The sequence below is a fragment of the Desmodus rotundus genome, chromosome 5 (genome assembly GCF_022682495.2).
Source record: "Desmodus rotundus isolate HL8 chromosome 5, HLdesRot8A.1, whole genome shotgun sequence".
NCBI lineage: Eukaryota > Metazoa > Chordata > Mammalia > Chiroptera > Phyllostomidae > Desmodus > Desmodus rotundus.
Genome location: NC_071391.1, coordinates 124,483,865 through 124,492,010, shown reverse-complemented (window position 1 = coordinate 124,492,010; position 8,146 = coordinate 124,483,865).

The window sequence follows — 8,146 nt, the reverse complement described above, 5'->3', positions numbered from 1 at the left end:
TTGATCTTTCTTCCTCTAACTTCTTGCCAACCCATTTTGCCCATATCTGAATAGCCAATCATTTTTCTAAGGAGACATTCTGAGTTCTGAGAAGAAAAGGAGCTTTATTTCCTGGTACGTTGAAATCTCGGTGTTTTTAAAATACTGAGTGGACCTGCTTGACCATTTGCATTATGACAAGGTAGGTGTCTTTTGAAGGAATATTGAAAGAAGGATCCAGTTGCCATTCATTCAAGTGCCTTCTCCCATAGTCCCTAAATTTCAGAAGTGTCAGGATAGCGCCTGCAGAAGTGCCAAATGCTTTTTTGCACCTTCTAGCCCACTGCCCCCGACTAGGTGTGTTGCATGTGGTGGAGCAGCGTGCATGGCAGGGGTCACCCCACAGCTGGTGGCGTAGGGGGTAGTTCCCATGGAGTGTAGACACTGTTGGCTGCTTTCCAACAACCAGCCCACTTCCTTGTTGGGTCTGTTGTGTTCTGCTGTTGATGGCATGTTAGGTGTTTCTCAGAGGCTGAGTCCCCCAACACGTCCCCAGCCCCAGGAGTGAATTCCTGAGCAGTCTGAGGCTCTTATGCCAATTATGGAAAGTATAAAGCATCCCCTTAGCCTGCGATTAGTGTAGTAATGAGCCTATGATACAAAACTACTTAGTAATATGTGGGTGGGTGTCTTTTGGGAGAGCTTTCTGGGAAGAAAATATTGAAAAGAAACTGTTCCTTGGTATTGCAGGAAATATTGCTGTTAGTAATTATGTTTCTTCTTGAGTTAATCACGGCCCATTTCTTTTTGGTCTAGATGACATTTATGATGCAGATATCCCTTGAAGGAGTAATACCTGACAATACATTGTCATAAATTAGTTGGTCAGCTCACTCACAGGGATCAGGTGTTGTAGTGGGTTGCAAGGTGCCCCCCACCCCCAAAAGTATGTCCATGTCCTAATCTCTGGAATCCAATTCAGGGAACTATACTATGACTTAATTTGGGGAAGGGGTCTCTGCAGATATAGTTAAGTTACAGATTTTGAAAGAAGGCGATCATCTGGATTATCCTGGATTATCCAGGTGGGCCCTAAATTCAATGATAAGTACCTTTACAACTGACATTTTTATACTGACACAGACACAGAGGAGAAGGTGATGTGAAGACAGAAGAGTGATGAGGCCACAAGCCAAGAAAGCCAAAGGATGCTGATAACCCCCAGGAGCTGGAAGAAGCAAGGAGGGAGTAAAGCCCTGTTGATGCCTTGATTTCAGACTCTTACCTTCAGAATTGTGAGAGAATAAAATTTCTGGTGCTTTAAAACTCTGGTTTATGGTAACTACTTGCAGCAGCCACTCTTGGTTTGCTGAGTGTTGTAATGAAATAAAAACCCAGAAAAGGAAGTCTTTGGGTCGTAACAAGTTCATTAACTCTACAAAAGTCAACCTTTCTTCAGAACCCTCACCCTGACCTTAAGTGGGCCAGTTAGCTTGTGCCTTGCTCCCTACCTGTACATGAACTTATAACTCCTTCTAGCCACACATTTCATTCCAGCCCTGGCTATAGATGTTGCTCTTTGCTGTGGCTGATTGTTTTTCAGGTGTGAGCCCTTCAACACAGGGAAATCAGATGAAACGGTATGGTAGACTGTTCAGGACAAACTTTTCTCATTCCTGGGGTATGACTGAGCAGCCCCTGTCCCTCAAAGAGACTGCATGCTTCCGTGAGAAGAAGGACATAGTTGGTAGATTCAATCCCCCAGGTGCCTCTGCCCAGGTAACTGACATAATTGGAGACTGGCAAAGAGCTAGAGATAGAAATTTAGGACAAAGGACCTTAATGTTTGTTGAGCAAGTACTGTGAGCCTGGTCTTGTGTTAGGTATTTACATACACAATCTCATTTAATTTTCACAAAAATCACATGAGATAAGTAGTAGCATTTTCCCCATTTTATATATGGGGAAACTGAGGCTCAGAGGGCTATCACGTGCCCATGATCACACAGTGTGCAAGTGATAGAAAGCCAACTCAAGGTGGTCTATTTGGCTTCAAAGCCCATGTTTTCTACACAAGAAATTGCTACTCCCTGTGAAAGTTCGAGAAGGCTCAAGACTGAAGGCAAAGGATGAATGAGGGAAACATCGGGTTCGTGCATTTCTGGTGCTCCTTCCCCACAGGCAGCAGAAGAAGGTCTCCAAAGTCCCCGCAGAGAAGCACTCAGCCTCCAGTGAAACGGGTCTGGGCTGTTGTTAAGGAAGGAAGGCCCCTGTGCATGTGAAGTGATACAGACTTGCACGAGGCTCACTGGAGGAGGCCTGAGCTACTCAGTAACTGTGGGACCTCAGATCACTTGGAAATGAAAAATTTTCAAGAATAGTTGCCTACCTCGGGTTTGGGAGGCATGTTTCAACCCAGGTCTGGTGACCAGTACAGGTGTGAACCAACAGTCTATTTGTAAGAGGAGGCTGTGCTGTTGATTTTTCCTATTCCACTCCCCCGCAGCCCTGCTTCCAGTCCACCCTTCCTCTGCATGTGGAATACACTACCCTGGAAAAGATATGCTCATTCTGTTTAACTGGGCCAGTAGTTTTCAGGGTGGCATAACAAAGAACAGAGCCAGAGTCTCCCTTTCCCTCCGATTCTTATAACAAATTTCCCAGGAGTACCAGCTAAGCTTTTAAAAGATAAAGGTTAAGCTTGCCAAAAGGAATGTAATTTTTAACTCCCCCACTTTCTTCGCTATTATCACCAATTTCCTTCTTGCACCTCATAGTCGGGCAAAATATTGCTTCCTTCTCACTGCCTCTATCTCCCTTAGGAGAGAATTTTCCTTTTCCAGGAAACTGTCCAACTATCCAATTTTCAAATTAAGCAAACACACACTTGTTCCTTCAGTTAATAGGCTTGGTTCAGAAGAGACAGGTGGAAAGCTATATCTGGAAAACTGTTCTGGGAACACACATTAAGAGTAGTCTTTCCTTCACTGGTTTGTTTGCTCTAATTAGTTTTGAAGTTTACCCAAAACTCCTCCGGTCACTGCCCAGCAGGATCTATGTACCAGCAGTTCAACCTTCCTAGTGATATTTCTCTCAGCACAGGGATTGGATCCAGGTTCTAGGCCCCTGCCTGAGCAGTTGTTCACCATGAGCAGGGTGACTCAGAGTGAATCACTCAGTGGCACCGAGTCTGGGTGTCCTCCTCATCCGTACAAAAGAGGCGAGGCATTCCTGACAACGGGAGAAGGCAGACAGAAGGAGGTTGAAAACTGTAGACGCCAGTGCAGATGTAAATAAGATCATTGTGAAAATAAATCCTCGCCCCACCAGGATGTTAGTTGGGATGATAACCAACTTAACAGAGACAGATTAACAGGAGAAAAATCCAAGTTTAATACGTGTGCATGGGGAATTCACATAGGCATATGATCATTCCATAAAAATGCCAAGGTCAGTGAGGCAACATTGGGTATATAAGACATTTTGGGGTAGAGGAGAAAGCGGGAATGGAGTGTTAGGCTTCACCAGGAAGAATGGGCGATGTACAGGTAGTCGAGGGAGAGGGGAACACAGAAGGTAGGAAACCCCTGCTAGGCGACTCATAAACAACGGGACACAGGTTATCTGGTAAATAGGCACCTGCCCAAAGCCCTCTTATTCATCACCGAACTCAAATTGGGCTAAGGGGGCATCTTAAGATCTTCTTTCTGAAGCTGGTTTCTCTGTGTGAATCATTAGGGCAGGAAAGGGGGGATGGCTCAAAGGTTCTTTCTGAATCTTTTGTTTCTTAATAGACAGCTTAAAATTAATATTCCAAAAAGCAGCTCATGGTGGCAGAATTTTGGTCCCTGCACTGTCACCTCATCGTTCAGTGTTCAGCACCGGTCAGAGATCCTGGGCTCCAACAGTTCATAATTTTTTGAAGAGAGAACAACACTTTTTTTGGGGGGGACACCAAATTACTTTATCTGAAGGAATGGTACAAATGAAAGCACACAAGTGGGTGATTTGGAACAATGTATAGAAAAAGTAAGGCAACTCCGACATGCACACACTGCTTTGGTGACCAGGGAGGTCATCCTTGTGGCTCTGGGAAGCCAGCTAAGGCTTAGCTCTCTTCCTCATCTTCCAGGGTGTGCTTGTCAAAGAGATACTTTGCCATACCAGATTTTGGGGGCTCCCATCTTGCACAAGTTGGTTATGTGGTCACTCAATTCTTTGATGGATTTCACCTGCTCACTGAGGAAATGAGTCTCAATGAAGTCACAGCAACGGGGGTCACTTTTATCAGTGGCCAGTTTATGCAATTCCAGCAGTGACTGATTCACACTTTCTCCCAGGGTCATGCACACCTCATTGCATTCAGTCCCATTCTGCCATTTGGCATGGTCTGGTTTCTTTACATCCTGAAGAAAAATTCCGTCACCTCATTGATTCTGCAGCTTCATCAGCTTCTCAGCATGTTCCTTCTCCTCATGGGACTTGTGAAGAAAGTGTATTTGGCGAAGTCCTTCAAAGCCACAACATCACAGTCAAAGTAGTAAGACACGGACAGGTAGACACAGGAAACATAGAGCTCCAGGTTGATCTGGTCGTTGATGGTGGCCTCCGAGTCCTGGCTGTGGTTCTGGAGCACCTGCAAGGTGGACACGATGCTCTTAACTTGTAGCCGAGGAGAGGTGGTGGGTGGTCAGGTGCTGTCAGGCACTGGAGTGGCGGAAGGGCCTTGGGTGGTCTCAGGGCGCTGTGAGGAGGTGGTGGAGGGCTCTATCCATTTACCCTAATAGCTCAGCCATGGTCCACTCTGAGTTGCAATTGAGTAACCTGAAACAGTACATATTCCACAGTGTGGGGTTTGGGGTGGAGAGAAAATGACTTTGGATGTCCCTAAGAAGACGTCCTTTGTCCTGTGTAGCAACCTATACAACATTTCTGAGAGTGCCATCAAATGTCAGCTAGGACCCTTCTGTTAATTCTTCCGAAGGGTCCCCTTCTCTTGTAGATCACTTGTGACTGTTAGAAAATGCTTCATAAATGAGAATCCAAACGTACATCCACCTTTTTTTTTTTTGTCTGCTGGAGTCACATAAACAAGTTCTGTCCATTCCTTCATAGGCTGGAAGAGCCTTCCTTTATTTCTTTTTCAGATATTTCATTGTTAGTATATACAAGTGTAACTGAATTCTGTATGTTGATTTGGTATCCTGCAATTTTACTGAATTCATTGATAAGTTCTAGAAATTTTTTTGGTGGAGTCTTTAGGATTTTCTGTATAAAAAATCATAATATCTGCAGAGACAATTTTACTTCTTCCTTTTTGATTTGCATGACTTTTATTTCCTTTTCTTGCCCAACTGCTCTGGCTTGGATTGCCAGTACCATGTTGAATACGGCCGATGAGAGTGAGCTACTCTGTCTTTTTCCTGATCGTAGAGGAAAAGCGTTCAACTTTTCATCATTGAGTAAAACGTTAGCTGTGGGATTGTCACATATGGCAATGTATAGCTTCCTTCTATATCCATTTTGACAGTTTTTATCATGAAAGAAGATTGTATTTCATCAAATATTTTCTGCATTGATTGAGATAATCCTATGATTTTTATCTTTCTTTCTATTAATGTGGTGAATCACATTTATTGATTTGCACATATTGAACCATGCTGGCATCCCAGGGATAAACCTCACTTGATCATGGTATATGGTCCTTTTACTGACCATATTACTGAATTTGGTTTGCTCATATTTTGTTGAGATTTTTTGCATCGATATCCATCAGGGATATTCACCTGTAGTTTTCTTTTCTTGTAGTGTCCTTATCTAGCTTTGGTATCAGCGTAATGCTGGTCTGGTAAAATGAGGAGTGTTTCCTTCTCTTCAGTTTTTTTTTTTTTAGCAGTTTGAGAAGGATTGGTGTGAATTTTTCTTTAAATGTTTGGTAGACTTCGCCAGGGAAACCATCTGGTCCTGGGCTTTTCTCTTTTGGAGCATTGTTGATTACTGATTCTATCTCCTTACTCATTGGTCCATTCAGATGTTGTATTTCTTCATGATTCAGTCTTGGTGGGTCATATGTCTCTAGTCATTTATCCATTTCTTCTAGGTTGTCCAATTTATTGGCATATAATTATTAATAGTAGTCTCTTATTATCCTTTCTATTTCTCTGATATCAGCTATAATGTCTCAGTTCTGATTTTATTTACTTGAGTCTCTCTCTTTTCTTCTTAATTGGTCTATCAAAGATTTGTCCATTTTGTTTGTCTTTTCAAAAACAACTCTCTTAGTTTTGCTGAGTTTTCTTAAAACAGTTATTTTGAATTGTTTATTAGCAAACTTGAAGATCTCCATGTTGTTGAGGTCTGTTACTAGAAGATTATTGTTATCCTTTGGTAGAAACATTTTTCATGTTTCTTATAGTTTAAAGAAATTTACATATGGATTTTTTTTTTAGCCAGAGAGGAAGGGAGGGAGGAACGGGGGAGGGGGAGAGAGACACTGACCTGTCATTCCACCCACTCATGCACTTATTGGATGACTCCTTCATGCGCCCCAACCGGGGATCAAACCCACAACCTTGGCACATCAGGACGAGGCTCCAACCAACTGAGCTACCTGACATGGCTCATGTTCCTTGAAGTTTTGCACTGCTGGATTTGAAATAGCAGTCAGCTCCTCCAGTCTTTACTAACCTCCCAATGTGTCCAATCCTTTCCCCCACAGCGGTGTGCTGGAGCAGCTCCACTGCACACTTGGATCCACAAAAGCTCTCTCATCTGTGGGTAATTGCCTCAGACAGTGTTTTTCAAGGGCTCCCAGGTCAAGGAGGGCTGAAGCCAGTTCACAGGCCACTGTAGGGTGCACAACCAGGACTGAGGTCTGTATGTCCATTATCCAGTAAGGTGAGACTCCTTCCAAGCCCCTCAGCATATGGTGCCGGATCCCACAGCTCCCACAAAGGCACTCATCCATGGATGGATGCCAAGTTGTTGTTGTTGAGGAGTGGGACACAACAAGGGGTGTCGTATTCAGCCATGACACTGATGTCCTCCAGCGGGAAGATACACATAGAAACCAGGTCCTTATTAGACTTTCCAACTCTATGCAAAAATACATCAAGTGCATTCTTCATGTGACAGGGCTTCAAGTCCTAGTACCCTCCTGGCTGTGTTTCATGGGGGCACACTTAAATTTGTCAGTGTCAGTTAAATTGTGTGTATTAGAGATCTTTTGCTGTGAAACAAATTACCTTAAAACAATTGCTTAAAGTTCTGAGTGTGTATTATCATTTCTGAGTGTACAATTCAGTGAATTCTTTTTAGTAGATTCACAAGGCTGTGCAACCATAACTACTATGTAATTCCAAAACCTTTTCATCATTTCCAAAAGAAAGAGAGTCAGGAATCCAGGAATGGCTTAGGTGGGTGGTTCTGACTCTGGGTCTCTCATGAGGTCCCAGTCAAGAGTCAATCATTTGAAGGCTGCGATCTTTAGTGGGCTTGACTGGAACAGAGGATTTATTTCTAGGAAAGGGCATTCACAGGCCTGGTGGGGTACTGCTGGGTTTCAGAAGGGGGCCTCATGTAGACTTCTCCATAGGGTTGCTTGAGTGCCCTCAAAATATGGCAGCTTGTCTCTTCCAGAGGTAGTGACCCAAAACAGACTGCAAGAGGGAAGCCATACTATATTTTAGGCTCTAATATCAGAATCGCACTTTCTCTTTATTCTATTCTATGGAAGCCAGTTACTAGACCAGCCCACACTCAGGAAGGGAAATTTGGCCTCAAGTTTTGAAGGGGCAGCATCAAAGAGCTTGTGGACGTAATTTAAAACAATCAGTGTGACTTTCAAAGGTGACCACAATGGTAAAGATGAAGTTTAATCAGTTCTGTTTGCTGTTAGGCTATCACCTCTGTTGATGTGGCTTTTCATCTTATTTATTTATTTATTTTAGACACAGAGAGGGGGGAGAGAGAGAGAGAGAGAGAGAGGGAAACATTGATTTGTTCTACTTATTTATGCATATCATCTGTCTGCCTCAAAGGGTTATCTTAAAAACAAAAAAAATGTATCTTACAAATAGTAAGCAATCTGTAAGTGTGACCTACACTCAATCTTTAGTAACCTACACCATAATAACCTACACCATAATAGTTGGCATGGCTAGCAGGA